This window comes from Gouania willdenowi, chromosome 24, assembly GCF_900634775.1.
Source record: "Gouania willdenowi chromosome 24, fGouWil2.1, whole genome shotgun sequence".
NCBI classification, from domain to species: domain Eukaryota; kingdom Metazoa; phylum Chordata; class Actinopteri; order Blenniiformes; family Gobiesocidae; genus Gouania; species Gouania willdenowi.
In genome coordinates this window covers 3,147,921-3,162,360 of record NC_041066.1, presented here as the reverse complement: position 1 = coordinate 3,162,360, position 14,440 = coordinate 3,147,921, and the positions used below count along the sequence as shown (strand labels likewise).

The following is a 14,440-nucleotide window of genomic DNA, read 5'->3' as shown; positions in this document are numbered from 1 at the left end:
CAGCATCACAATTCTCTGAGTTTACAATGAATTTCTAAAGAAACAGACTGGAATTCATAATTTGAGTGTAAGGGAAAAACTGTTGGGATAAACCTTAGCCATCATGAAAGAATACAAGAAGTAGGTTATTGTTACACCCTCAGGCTGTCGTCGTCTGTGTGCAAAAATCAAGCTTGCCAACACAAAATGGGGCACTGTTGGTTTTTTTAGATTTCACTTGCTACAATATTCCAATTATTGTGAGAATGCTTTAGAACTCCATCCATCTTCATACCCGCTTATTCCCGTTTATCAGGGTCGCGGGGGTCTGCCGGTGCCAATCTCCGGCTCTCATAGGACGCTGGGCGGGGGTACACCCTGGACAGGGCGCCAGTCCATCACAGGGCAACACAGACACAGACAACCACTCACTCACTCATTCACTCCTATGGACAATTTAGAGACTCCAATCAACCTTACAGTCATGTTTTTGAATTGTGGGAGGAAGCCGGAGTACCCGGAGGAAACCCACGCAGCACGGTGAGAACATGCAAACTCCACACAGAAAGGACCCAAGTGTCCACCCCAGGGCCTGAACCCAGGACTTTCTTGCTGTGAGGCGGACGTGCTAACCACTAAGCCACCGTGTGCCCTGCTTTAGAACTCTAAAACATCAATTTGCTTTCCTTAACGTTTTATTATTTTCATTTGATCAATAGTTTGATTAAAGTTTGACATGTTTACAGTGAATAATACTTCAAGCTAAGCCTTTTTCTCTCAAACAATGGGCTTGTTTGGTGTCCAAGGTCCAATTCAAACTTTTAAAAAAGTTGGTATTATGAAGAAAAAAGCTTTGCCAGAAGCAACCAAACCCTACCATTACAATAAGCCAGTAGTTTTACTTTGAAAGAGTGTAGTACCTCACTGAGGAATGCTTTCAGCTCAAAAGAGGAGCTTTTGAACATCTCTGAAATCTGAAGGATGTCATCAGGTCATGTGGGTGTCGGGTCAAGAGGACAAATTGGAGGTATGTGTCATAAACTTTAACATTCCCGCTCCTGAAAAGGAGCAAGCGGGTCAAAAGATGAGAGAGTGAGTGAGACCTAGAAAGGTTTTAAGAGCAGAAAATGTAGATGTGTGAACCAGCGTTCTCCTGCTGATGTGTGAAAGGTATAAAGAATACATTATAAGAGGAAAAGGAAATAAAAGAGCATTAAGAAGTTTGAACTTCATTGAAGTTTGCTGCTTTGTGGCTCTGATAACCTGAATATTTCAATTAAATGCAATTCAACTTTATTTATATAGAGTAAAATACAACAAAGTAATCTCAAAGCGCTGAACAAATTATGAAGTTCATAGTCAGAAAGAAAGAACCCAACAAGATCCACATGAACAAGCATTTAGCGACAGTGGGAAGAAAAAAACCCGCTAATTTTTATAGGATGAAATCTCCAGCAGAACCAGGTTCAGAGGTGGCAGCTATCCGCTTTGACTGGTTGGGGTTAGTGAACAGAAGGGCAAACAGAATAGGATAGAAGGATAGTCCATCTGAGTGTCCCAGACTAGTTTTAAATGCATTTTTTATGTTTTGATGATGATGCTCCTATGATGTATATTCACCCATGTTTTTATTATTATTTTATTATGTTACACTTGTATTAATTTCCCCCACAGCTCTGTACAGCACTTTGTGATTTTATCTGCGAAAAGCGCTTCATAAATAAATTACTTACTTATTAGTTGAGCGGTGAACCATTGATCAGTCCATCCGAGTGTTCCAGACTAAATTAAGTGACAAGTTTATGTTAGATTGATATTTTGTGTGCATGAGGGCTAAGATAAATTATTTTCTTTTTAATGCATTTTGGAAGAACTAAAAATTGGGATTAAAAAAAACCAAAAAAAAAAGATTCATGTTCATGTTGTTTTTTTTTGTTTTGTTTTTTTTTAAAAAAAAAATTTATATGGCCTAAATATTTAACTTTAGGAGAATTGGAATATTTGCCATCCACTGAACTTAGGATGGGCCCAAAATATTTGATAATTCTTTCGTGGTCTAATGTTGAGAAAAGTTTGCACCAAAATAAATGTATCTACATGCATCTACAATGTTGAGTAACTGAATATTCCAATGTAGCTTTGGTGGATGGATGGATGGATGGAAGGATGGATGGATGGATGGATGGATGGATGGATGAAAGAGCAAAAATTGTTGCTCTGCTGCGGTCAGGTTTGGACTGAGCTGTGTTTTTTATTTGTATTATTATTATTAAGTATCAAACACACACGTACAAGTCATTGCATTCTAAAGTAAGTACTTGTTTAATTGGGGTGACGATAAAGAGATGAAACGTGAATGTTATTACAGAGTTTGGGGTCTTTGGACTGTGTTTTTATAGCCTGTTTATCAGTCGCGCGCCTGTGTTGATATGCAAATGAGCAGAGGGAGGGGGCGGAGCTCCAACAGCAGCCTCCCGTCCGTGTTCCACTACCGCGTCCGTAGAGGAAACATCACGCACATGCTCACGGACGGACGTAGGGATCTACTGTGGACCTTGTAAACACTTTAACCATATTTGAATGAGGTAAGTGCTTCGTTTAGTCACTTATATTTGTTGAAACGGATACATTAAAAACGTTGTAGTAGGTCAGCTCTGCGCACAAACTTCTGTTAAATTTCAAACACGCACTAATCACAGTCACACTTGCTACTCTAAAGCATAGTTCTGATGCTTATTACACAACACGGTAATGGTATCTGTTTTTTCCTGGTTGGAAAGAGTGAACAACACAATGTGTGTGATCATGAATCTGAAATCACGGGAAGGATTAAAACTTTTTTATTGATTTGTAGATACTTCTTGTTGTGTCAAATTAGAAGAAAAGAATTCAGAGCTTTGTGGGGGGCCCAATGCAAGATGCTGTGTGAGACCCAAGTTTTCCTGATTACATGGAGAGATTCCTAATGAATGCAATGGTCCACAAAGTGCTGCTGTGACCCCAGGTTCAATGTAAGCAATGCATAAGAAACCTTTTTGATTATTCCTTTAAAGTCTGCTATAGGCAGAATGAAGGGCAGAAGCATCCGACACACACACACACACACACACACACACACACACACACACACACACACACACACTCACACACACGCACACACACACACACACACACACACACACACACACACACTTAACACAGAGATAAGGGACAATTATCACAGTGACTGACTCATGCTTGGTATAGGTCCTCAACAAATACATATTCAGACACTATTGACAAGAAATAAAATTTTATCAAATTGTATCGGTTTGAATCTAAAATCTCAAATAGAACGAGTTAATTCCAAACTCCGCTCCAGCACTTCTAATAAATGGGTCAGTTTTTCTCATTCCCACTTTGTATAATGTCTCCTGATTAAGCCTTTTCTATTATTCCACTTTACAAAACGAGTAATACAAGTATGTATGATGAGCACCAATAAAGCATTGGATGAATATCGGTATCAGCAAATCCATAAGGGTGGAATATTGGTGTCATATTGGAAGTGATAAAGTTGTATTCGGGACAACCCATAATATATATTTTTTCTATTTGTTGATTTTTGTTAGGGATGTAACGATTCACTCAACTCCCGATACGATTCAATTCACGATACTGGGTTCACGATATGATTCTCTGACGATTTATTTTACAAAATGGGACTGTAGTCAAATGATGACTGAAAAATATTCCTCTATTTTTTTGGGGGAAAAAACTAGAAAATACTGTACTATTTTCCTTTTATTTTTCATTGTCAAAAGAATCCCTTGATAAACTATTCAAGACAATGCAATTTAACTAAAAATAAATCTTAAATGAAATAAATAAAGGAATAATACAAAGAAGAAGCTTAATAATTTAAATTCTGGTTCTATAGTAAACAATGCAAAACTGCATAATAGTTCTTTTTCTTTTTAAAAGTGCAACTGAAAATGTATTTTGTGCCTTAACAAAACACGTCATTGCACTGATTTACGTCAGATATTTGTTTGGACCAGCAGAGGGAGCTGGTAACCCAGTGGTCGGTTCGCATGCAGCTAATTTAGCAGTGAAGAAGAGATGCTATGCTAGCAGACAGAGCTAATATAAAAACATGACTTTTACAGATATTCACGTAATATTAAAAATATTCTTTCGGTGCTAAAGGGGTAAGGAATCATTTATTAACATGTAACATTAACATGTTTAAGAGTAGAAGGCGGCCAGAAAGAAAATAGTAGCAGATTCCGCCCGCCGGTACACTGCTGGACCAGAGAAGGGATACATATATACTGTAGCATCCTCTGCTGTTTAAAAAAGTACTGCGATTCAATTTTCAAAGTATCGATGTCAATCGTAATACCTATGAATCGATTTTTAACTGCCTTACGATTAATTGTTACATGCCTAATTTTTGTTTTCCTTTGGTATATTTTTGTCGTTTTTTTTAGGTTGCAGTCAGATTGTGTTTTTTTGGAGTTATTTTATTGTATTTTTGTGGTCCTTTTGAGTATTTTGGCTGTTGTGTAATTTTCTGTAATTTTGTGTGTTTTGGGGGTCATTTTGTTGTGTTTACTGGGTTGCATATGGCCCTCAGGCCACCAGTTGCTCATGTCTGCATTAATCTACCACTTCATAGCACAGGGAACTTATCATGGACATCCTCCATCTTTATCTGCAACCAAAAAAAAAATCTTCAAAACTAAAACCAAATAAAGTTGCCCTATATAAGCAACTACAATGCATAATGCATAATACCTCACATATTTTTAAAATGTAATTCCTCATTTTTTGAAAATATTATTTTGAATGATAATTAAACATGGAGGAAAAAACAGGCTGTGAGCAACAGACAGTGCTCTGTAACATTCAGTCTCCACACAAGACAAATACCATGCTCCATCTAACCTAACATTCATGTACATGTGTTGTAAATGTGTAAAGAAATCCAGAGATTCTGTAATAAAACCACGGGTGAAACCAGGCCTTGAGGGCACCAATTCTGCACGTTTCAGATCCCTGTTATCAAGCAGCTCATTACAAAGTCTGTTCATGAGCCTCACAGCAACATTAGAGACACTATAAACATGAGAACATGGAATCTAAGAGAAAATGTGTATTGTAAAACTAATGATTGTCAGTGATTCCTTCTACACAGAAGCATTTCATTTTATCACTGTTTAACACACACTAATGCAGACAAAGACAGGAAGATTAAAACTATCACTAAATACATTCAAGTATCTCATTATCATGAAAAATAAACTTTTAAGAAAATAAGTAAAATTATTTAACTGAAGTGCACAGTTCACAACAAGATATTAGTCCTGCATTGAAAATGGAAGTTTAGCCAAATTATTTTAAAATCTGGGGCAATTAAATCAGGATTCACTGAATGAGAAAAATAAGTATTTGGAGCTCATTTAATCAAATTCATTTTAGATGAGGGGCAAGTTGATTTTTCTATTCATAAATCCTTTCTGTCACAAGTGGGACATGCAGACTCTGTGTCTGTGGGGATAATAACGATACAAATAAAAATAATAGGGATGTCCTGATACAACTTTTCAACTTCCGATCTGATACCGATATTGCAGCCTTGCGTATCGGCCAATACCGATATTGATCTGATACGATATCAGCACAAATCATTAGGGATGCACCGAAATGAAAATCTGTGGCCGAAGCCGAATAGAATATAAGCGCTTGGCCGAGTACCAAATATCGAAGTTTTTCACTATTTTTTTGACAGTGCCTAAATAGCCTAGAATACATTTTAGACATGTTTTTTTAAAATAAATTAAATGTTTATTAAATAATCTGACATTTTTTAGATATTCCAGTAGCCTTTTCTTTCCAAAAAAGAAAAGTTTTTCATTTATATTAGCCCCTTCAAATAAAACAAAACATGCCTTCCAAAAAAAACCTGAAGTGCATTAAAGGGGAGGTATGATGGAAAAAATCGCTTTCTAATGGTTTTGCTACAGTGTGGAATAATAGCCTTATTCAGAGGGCCAAAGTGTAAAAAGTTCTGTTTCCGCCCTCTCTTGTTATTCCACATTTTGTAAAAAGTCAGCTCTAAACGGGCGAGATGGATTTTGCCCACATTGGCAGGTGACGTCACCTAACACGCCTCCTAGAATGTGAGCTCCTCCCTTTCCAACTGTCGAACAGCTAAAACAACACTGTTGTTTAATATAGAATATATATTGTACTTTATTGTCATATATGTAAATGCAAACTACACTACTGGACTCCCATACTGCACCACTTTTTATGCTGCTGATCAAATTGGGAGTCACTGCTTGGAGCCATGAACCCATTGTTTGCACACATCAGCTGTTAGCACTGTGCTAATGCTACACCAGCCTATGCAGCCAGACCTGACATCGCTTGTGAACTGAGGAGGAAACGATGGGGATGTTTACGGATTTGTGGCTCACAGCGCTAACAATGGACTTGGTTGTGGAATTGGACGGCTTCCAACTTTTACGCGGTGACGGAGAGCGGAAAGGAGAGAGTCTGGCTGTGTTTGTGTGCGGAAAAGATGTTATTGCTGCTGCTGCTCTGCTCCTGCAGCAATGCGCACACACTTTTACGACTTAAAATCACTGCACATTGTTTGATTGCGTCATTGCGTCACATGCTACTATTCGGCCTTGTTCTTAACTCACTAAACCGATGGAGGAATGTGGCTCTTTTTGCAATATTTGGCCGAATATATTCAGACACTGAATATTCGGTGCTCCCGACGAATCATACATACTTTTATTACTTATTTTGTAGTGTGTAGTTGCTTGATCAAGTGATGTTACTCAAACAGAGAACAACAGTCAGCAACAGTAGATTACTTTGTTGTAGTGTGAACCACAGTCATCTATGGATAGAAGTGCTGGAGTGGAAAATTTTATCTGAGAGTTTATATCGGGGATTTTAGATGCAGTCCGATAAAATCTGATATTCGTTTTCTGGCCGATATCGGACCGATATCCGATATCAATATTGGATCGGGACATCTCTAAAAAATAAACAAAAAACTGTAGTTAAAATCTCATTAGTCCTTATTCAAATTTTAATTATTGGTGTGCTTTCAAAGATGCCCCGAAAAGGAAAATGAACGAGGAAATCTTTACAAGATTTCTTCATATTTGATAGATGTTCTACAGCCTGCAGCCAAAGAGAAAATTAAACCATGAAATAAAGCAGGCTTTGGGGAAATCCTCCTGCTGCAGCAAACCTTTGCCTGCAGCTTAACCCAGGACACTTTAATTTAAGGGTATTAACACAATTTACGAGCTCATTAGGAAAGGCGTGTCAGAAATGTGTGATGGGGTTATAGTAGCAATGTAGAAAGGCAGGCAGGGAGGAAAAGAAGAGGCAGCTTGAATATGGAGCTTGGTATGGATTTGTTTGTGTGGCTTCAGAAGCTCAACTCTTCCCTCAGCCCTTCACAAAGATAGGCAATCCCAGAGGCGCCAGCAGGCAATTGGTAAATTATTAAAGGTTAGAATTCTAAGTGGCAGAAATAGAATAACCTTCTCCAAATCAAACCCCTGGCTATACTGAAAGTATAGGATTACATGTGAAAAAAAAACAAAAAAAAATGCTGTAATTCAGTTTGCTGTAATTTGAGCCTGTTCATTGATTTCAGCCACTGCTGTGAGTAGCAATTTCCAAATAAAGTGCAGTCCAATGATTCATGGCCTGTGAGCAGAGTCTTTGTTAGAAAAGCACAGGATTTAAAAGACTTACCTTGGTTGGATAAAGTTTAACAAAAGTAGCTGGAAATGTGAGCTTGTATGTTTAGTAAATCCAATATACGTTCTCTTTCATGCTTCATTACGTAGTTTAAACCAGTGGTTCCCAATCTTTTTTGGATCGTGACCCCATTTTGATATGATGATTTTCTGACGACTTCAAAGACATTTTTTTTTCGAGAATTAGTTTTTGATCACCTTTGTTACAGAGTGACAAATTGTACCTGCTCAGATATTTTTATACTGCATATTATTTGAACCAGATTTATATTTGAATTTGCATTTATACAGTGAAAGTATAGAATACAGTGTTAAAGATTGTCTGTGACATTTGACATTTCAGGTGACCCTGTATTGTTTCCTGCACGTATTTGCTGATATAATGACTTTGTGTTTGAGATGTTTTGTATTTATGTCCTATTGTTTAGATTTAGGACTATGGTCGGTATCTCTAATCAGAGCTTTTGAAGTAAATCATTTTATGTATATCTATAAGGACAATATGAATCACCAATGAAGAGTTATAGGAGCATTGGATAGGATTTAGAAATCAGACTCCATAATGACACCTCGGTGGTTAGTGTAACTGCAGTCATCAGCCAAGCCACAGTGGGAATGCACATCTAATGTTGTCAATGGAGCTGATATTGTGGATAGACGATGGACACCCAACCAAACCCTGATGTTAGTGCTGGGCGGTATACTGATTCATACCGAATACCGGTGTATTTGATTACACAACGCGTCGACATAATCAGTGACGTTGACGCAAAAAATACGTCAATGCAAAATGTGCGCGTCGATGCGTTGTCAGACCAAAACAAAGATGGTGGCGCCATAGAATCACTAACGCGAGTGGCTCCTCCGAGTTTCAAAAGTGCAAGGCAGTGAAGACACGCACTCATTTGTCGAAGGTAGCTGTTCCCCGTAACCCTCGTCTTTTATCCTGGGTGTGACCGGACGGCAGCGAGTCGACGGGACAAGGAGGAAACACCTGCCGTGACATCAGCAACAACAGCAGCTGCACACGCGATGAGAGAACACATTTACATACCACTGTGATACCCTCGTAGTCCGTCCTGATTTGTAAACTAAACACAATGTTATTTTGCTGTACACATAGGCATCTATTGGAGTTTTTTCTTTGCAGTCTGACCTTAAACTTCCTAAAGGACAACACACACACACACACACACACACACACGAGTACGAGCGTGTTAAAAGAGAGAGTCCTACAGTAGAGTGATGCACTCCCGTTTACTTTCGCAGTGGACACTTCTGTCCGTTTCAGGACACACTAACAGTGCACATGTGTGTGTGCACTCTACCTCCATTGTCCACCTGTCAATATGGACTATAATGTTTATTTTGCCAATCATTCAAAACGGCATACAGCTTATAATCGATGCTCCGGTCACTCACACGTACGCACGCACTCACACACGCACGACTCTGAATGCATTACTTATTTTTTCAAATTTGTAAAATTTGACATCGACCAAACAACCATTTTATGCAAGTGTTGTCGGGCTAAAGTTGTCGCTGGAGGCGGCAACACGAGTAATTTGCTCCACCATCTTAGCCGCAAGCATATTGTGGAATATCAAGAATGTATGGAGTTAAAGTTGTGGCCCTCCACATCAGCAGGTAGCACAGGGAAAGCAAAAGAAAAGTCGAGCCAAATGTCAATTCAAGACGTGTTTGCTAGAGGGACTTGCTACGATCGAGATGACAACCTCTGTCACTATCCATATTTACTTACTGTATTCCTAATGTGTTCTATAATAAAATAATATTAAGTAAATAGTGTTTTTGTTGTTGTTTAGTGTCTTTTTTCAGTCACTTTATTTATTTATTTGGTCATTTTGTGGGCTTTTGGAGTCATTGAGTTTAAACTGTTACTCTATCTAATTTTGAGTGGTTTTGTTGTGTTTATGTGTTTTTGGTGTGATTTACAGGCATATGTACTTATTTTGTATTTTTTTAGTTGTCTTTTGTGTGTTTTTTGAGTACATTTGTGTTTTTGCTGTTGTTTAGTGTGTTTTTGGAGTCATATTGGGTAATTTTATTTGTTAGAGGTGTCCCAATCCGATATCGATATTGGATATCGGTCCGATATTAGCCTGAAAACGAATATAGAATATCGGATTCAAATTTCCGGAATCTCCTATTTTTTTTTCCCCAATTCATTTTTTATTTATTTTATTCAATTTTAGAATACTGTAGATATTATGTTGAATGGGCCATTTCAGATGGCAGTTCTTGCGAGGCTAGGTACGACGTTCAGTTTAGTAAGGCATCTTTTAATTATTATTACATTAAAATACGGGATATTTACAGGAAAATACTAACACAGGAAGATGGAGGGAAAGAGGGGTAAAATACGGGAGCTTCCCAGCTATAACGGGATACTTGACAGGTATGAATATATCGTGGTTTTTTGCTAACCTCTATGACCTGAACAAACCGGGAAAGATACTTATGGTCTTGGCATAGCTGGGCGGCTACGCCAAGTCATCAGGGCAGTACGCTGAGTGGGCGGGGTGTGTTACCAGGGCTCCTCTTGACTCTGGCTCCAAAATTGCAAGATGGAAGTGCCCCTTGAGCACTGTATTTTGGCTTCAAGAACGTTAAGTGGGAACAGCTACATTGCACGCCCACTGGTTCAGACCATAACAAGCAGTACAAAATGTATCACAAAATATTTTCAAGGCAATAGGGACAAATGTGTATGGGCTCATTCTCTTTGGTTGGAGCGCTTCATCACCCATTAGCATTAAAAAAACGTAAAATGACTGTTTATTTTTTTCTCAAATCCTGCTCTATGTTCTTTTAAATAATTGACAGATTATTTTAAAACTGGATGAAAAAGATTTTTGTTTTTGTTGTTTTTTTGTGACACACAAAAAAGATAAGAACAGCAGTTTAACCATTTGGTTTGCCTGTCCAGTTCCTCGGGGAGCTAATTAGCACAGCACAGTGCTGATAAGGTCAGAGGTCACCAGGCGTACAACGGCCACATAATGACTTCTAATGGACGATGGGGGAAGGGGGAGTCTCTGGAAACAAAACACTGAGGGCCATTATTAGATGAATGTGTCAGATGGTGAAATTTAAAGCCACACCATTACCCATTGTAGTATGGGAGTAACACATTTCTTTTGCTCAGAAAGGCAAAGTAGGGACATAAATTAGTTATGCCATGTTTACCTTTTATTTACATCTGGAGGTATTAATAATCCTTTGGAATGCCATATTGTTGCCATTTTTTGTGCAATTTTTGAAGAAACACAAGTGTATAGTTGCTCAAATGTGAGAATTTGTTTTAAAATAAAAGATGGCAGCTTAGTTTTAACGGAAGAAATGATGGGAATAGCTCACTTTGAGTCAGTGCTCCAGACGTAGGAGGTTTGAGGAATTAGGAATTATTGCTGTACTAAATCTAAATTAACCTTGTATCTGTGATTGAAACTATAAGCGTGACAGGCATGCAGGAGCCAGCACCCTGACAGTGGTTGCTAAATTCTCCCAGCCGACTGGATTAAAGTGATGCTTTATGGACACTTCTTTCAGAGCTAATTTGAATAAGTTGAAAGAGTTTGTGTGTGGTGGGGGGCATTGGCCTGTCCCACAGCTGACACTCCGCATTACCAGCTGGAGAGATGGTGGCTTTCAACCCGCAGGGGGTTTGAAGGATTCTGTTATTATTTCTGTTTGATCAGCGAAGTAAAATATGCCATCTGAAGTCACAATGTCTCTTCTGTTTCTATGACGTGTTTGAGGATGAGGAAGAGGAATTGGGGTAGTCTTATACTGTGTAAGCGGCTCCATGGGTAGTGATCTCATTGTTAGCACAGCCTTTTCTGATCGCTGCTTCTGGACAATGAAACAAGACCAAGAGAAGATAATGGCTAACAGACAAAGGAGCTGCTTCTTTAAACTGTGCTGCATTAAAGCTGGGATACACTGTGCGATTTTTTCAATCATTGCATTCAGTTCCAGCTCAAACTGTGCGACTCAGACACAGAGCCTGAATGTGCGCAGCTCACGATTCATATTCTCACACTGTACGGACCGACACTCTTTGACACGATCTGACTGCTCACACTGTACATTCATACACAACACGTCGGGGTCTTGTTTCCGGATATGCAACGTAAAAATTAGAAGAAGAACACTGAAGCGTCACCATTAAAACAGACAAAGAAGAAAAGCCCAGAAGTGGAGTAACGCTCGCAAATCTCAGCAAAAAGAGCTTTAAACAAGAAAAGACGGCGACGTGATGGACCAGGAACTGGATGGACAGACATGGGCAGTATAGTCCGTCAATTTTACAGCGGTCCTGTGGTGTTTGTGCATGCGCAGTGTGAGAGTTTACATTAAGCCGGTCCATGGCACTGCTTCAACTGTGAGATACCCTCACGAGGAGCGACTGGATTTCAAACATGTTTGAAATCCTTACGACCTACAATTGCTGATCGGGAGCTGGTCGTGAGGTGTTAATCGTCTCTCGTGACCCCATGTATACTACACGATGCACGACACATGATCTAGCAGAGACTCGCACGATCCCACAAAATAGTCGCACGAGTCGAAAATCAGCTCAAAATGGGCCAAAAATCGCACACTGTATGTCTGCTTTCACATACAGTCTATATATATATAAAAACTTTTCCTCACCCTCCGTGGGCGGTCTCTTTTTTCCTCCAAGCTCGGGTCCTCTACCAGAGGCCTGGGAGCTTGAGAGTTCTGTGCAGTATCTTTGCTGTTCCTAGAACTGCACTTTTCTGGACCGAGATGTCTGATGTATTTCCTGGGATCAGCCATTCCTCCAGTTTGGCGGTCACTGCCCCGAGTGCCCCAATGACCACGGGCACCACTGATGCCTTCACCCTCCAGGTGTTCTCCAACTCTTCTCTGAGCCCCTGGTATTTCTCTAGTTTCTCATGTTCCTTTTTCCTGATGTTGAAGTCGCTTGGTATTGCTATGTCGACCACAACAGCTTTCCTCTGCTCTTTGTCCACCACCACAATGTCTGGTTGGTTCGCCATTACCATTCTGTCCGTCTATATACATATATATATATTAATATGATAATGAATTATTGTCTGAGATTTGTTATTGAATTCAACTAATTTCATAATTTAGTGAAGGACGTGTGTGAGCATTCACCAGGAGTTCATTAACAATGATACTGGAGGGAGAATACACTTGTTGGTGCTTGTTTTACTTAAGTGCTCAGATCAGCGGAAAGCAATGGTCTCCCTCAGTCCGAATATGTGCTTCTTTCCCGAGTAGAGTCCGCTGGAGACCATGGAAGTCGGGGTTGTCGTTCAGAGTCCCATCAATGGGAGAGGAGTGTGGAAACAGAGGAGGTCTGTGCTTTAATACTGCTTCTCCCATCGGTTTTACAAAGGTGCTCAGATACGTGCGTCTATCATGGGTAGAGTCCTAATCCGCCCGCTAGAGACCCAGGTAGTCTGTATTTTCATTCACCAGGGGTGGAAGTGAGGAGACTGCCTTGCTTCAATACGGCTGCTGAGGTGCTCCCATCGGTTTTTAAAAGTGCTCAGATCCTCGGCCGAAATCGGCATCAGCTGAAAACCCTGGACACCTCCTTGAGTCGGAATATGTGTAATATTAATAATATAAACACTATTAAAACACTAACGATCTCTGGAATAAAATTACAAACGCTGTTAGGTTGGAAATATGAACAGAGTGGAAGAGCCATAATTATTGATGACAAGATCGCTGCTTCCAACTGTGCATCCGAAACGTGTCCTTTTCGCTTCAGCTGGTTTTGGGCACAGAACCTCTTCACGGACATTTCGGAGGATTTAGAAATTCCTAAGTGTTGCAGAGCTAAAAATATCTCGGAATTTGTTTTGCCATCTACGAAAAGCTTTGCCACTAACTGTATATTCCTCCAGTCCGGCCATGACACAGCTTGTGTTTTCGGACAAGTAACTGACACGGGTAACACTTCACTTCCGGGTCACGGACTTTGGCCAATCGGTAATGGAGAAAACGGATAAAAGTGTTCGTTTTCCGTTTTTCATTTTCTGTACGGAAGCAAAAGAGCTTGAATTTGAAAAACAAGGCGTTTTTAGTTTTTTCATTTTGGTTTTGGAAACAAATATCAAATAATGAGTGTTTTTCATGTTTTTGTTACATAATAGAAAAACGAATGAACAAATGATACACGGATTAATATGCCCAGGTTTTAGCTCACTTCTTTGTGCAGTTACATTGTCTTCTGCAGTGGAAAAAACGTTCCTGGTAAAATAAAGGTTTAAAAAATATATATATAAATATATACCCCTACTACTTAGACATTTCTGTTTTGTTTCCGTTTCAATGTCTTTCCTTAATAAGATGTCAGGGTGATAAACTGGCAAACTTGCGTAATACATTTAATGGGGTTAACAGCTGTCAGTATTTTCATATTTATACACATAAGAAATGTGCTGAAACAAGCATGCATTGAGATCACGCAAGATTTTTTGAGAGATTTGATGTACATTTGCTACACTTGCTAAATCTAGACAATATAACACCTGTTTTATAGCAAAAAAATGTGAGAGGTTCAGAGGTGGCAGCCATCCGCTTCGACTGGTTGGGGTTAGTGAACAGAAGTTTTAGGTTTCGGGAAGTGAATTCTGTATTTTCCATTCGTTTCC

General features: G+C 39.3%; 1 protein-coding gene across 5 annotated transcripts in view; it reads left to right on the top strand.

Annotated features, from left to right (window-relative positions):
* Positions 1-2,430: 2,430 nt before the first annotated feature.
* The window catches only part of ankrd6b (ankyrin repeat domain 6b), an 85,115-nt gene continuing 73,105 nt past the window's right edge, over positions 2,431-14,440 (top strand). For 4 of the 5 annotated variants that reach the window (XM_028440159.1, XM_028440156.1, XM_028440157.1 and 1 more), the window contains exon 1: positions 2,431-2,564. The gene's annotated coding sequence lies outside the window, so the exon portion shown is untranslated. The remainder of the gene's footprint in view (positions 2,565-14,440) is intronic. The other variant, XM_028440154.1, reaches the window with a different exon arrangement.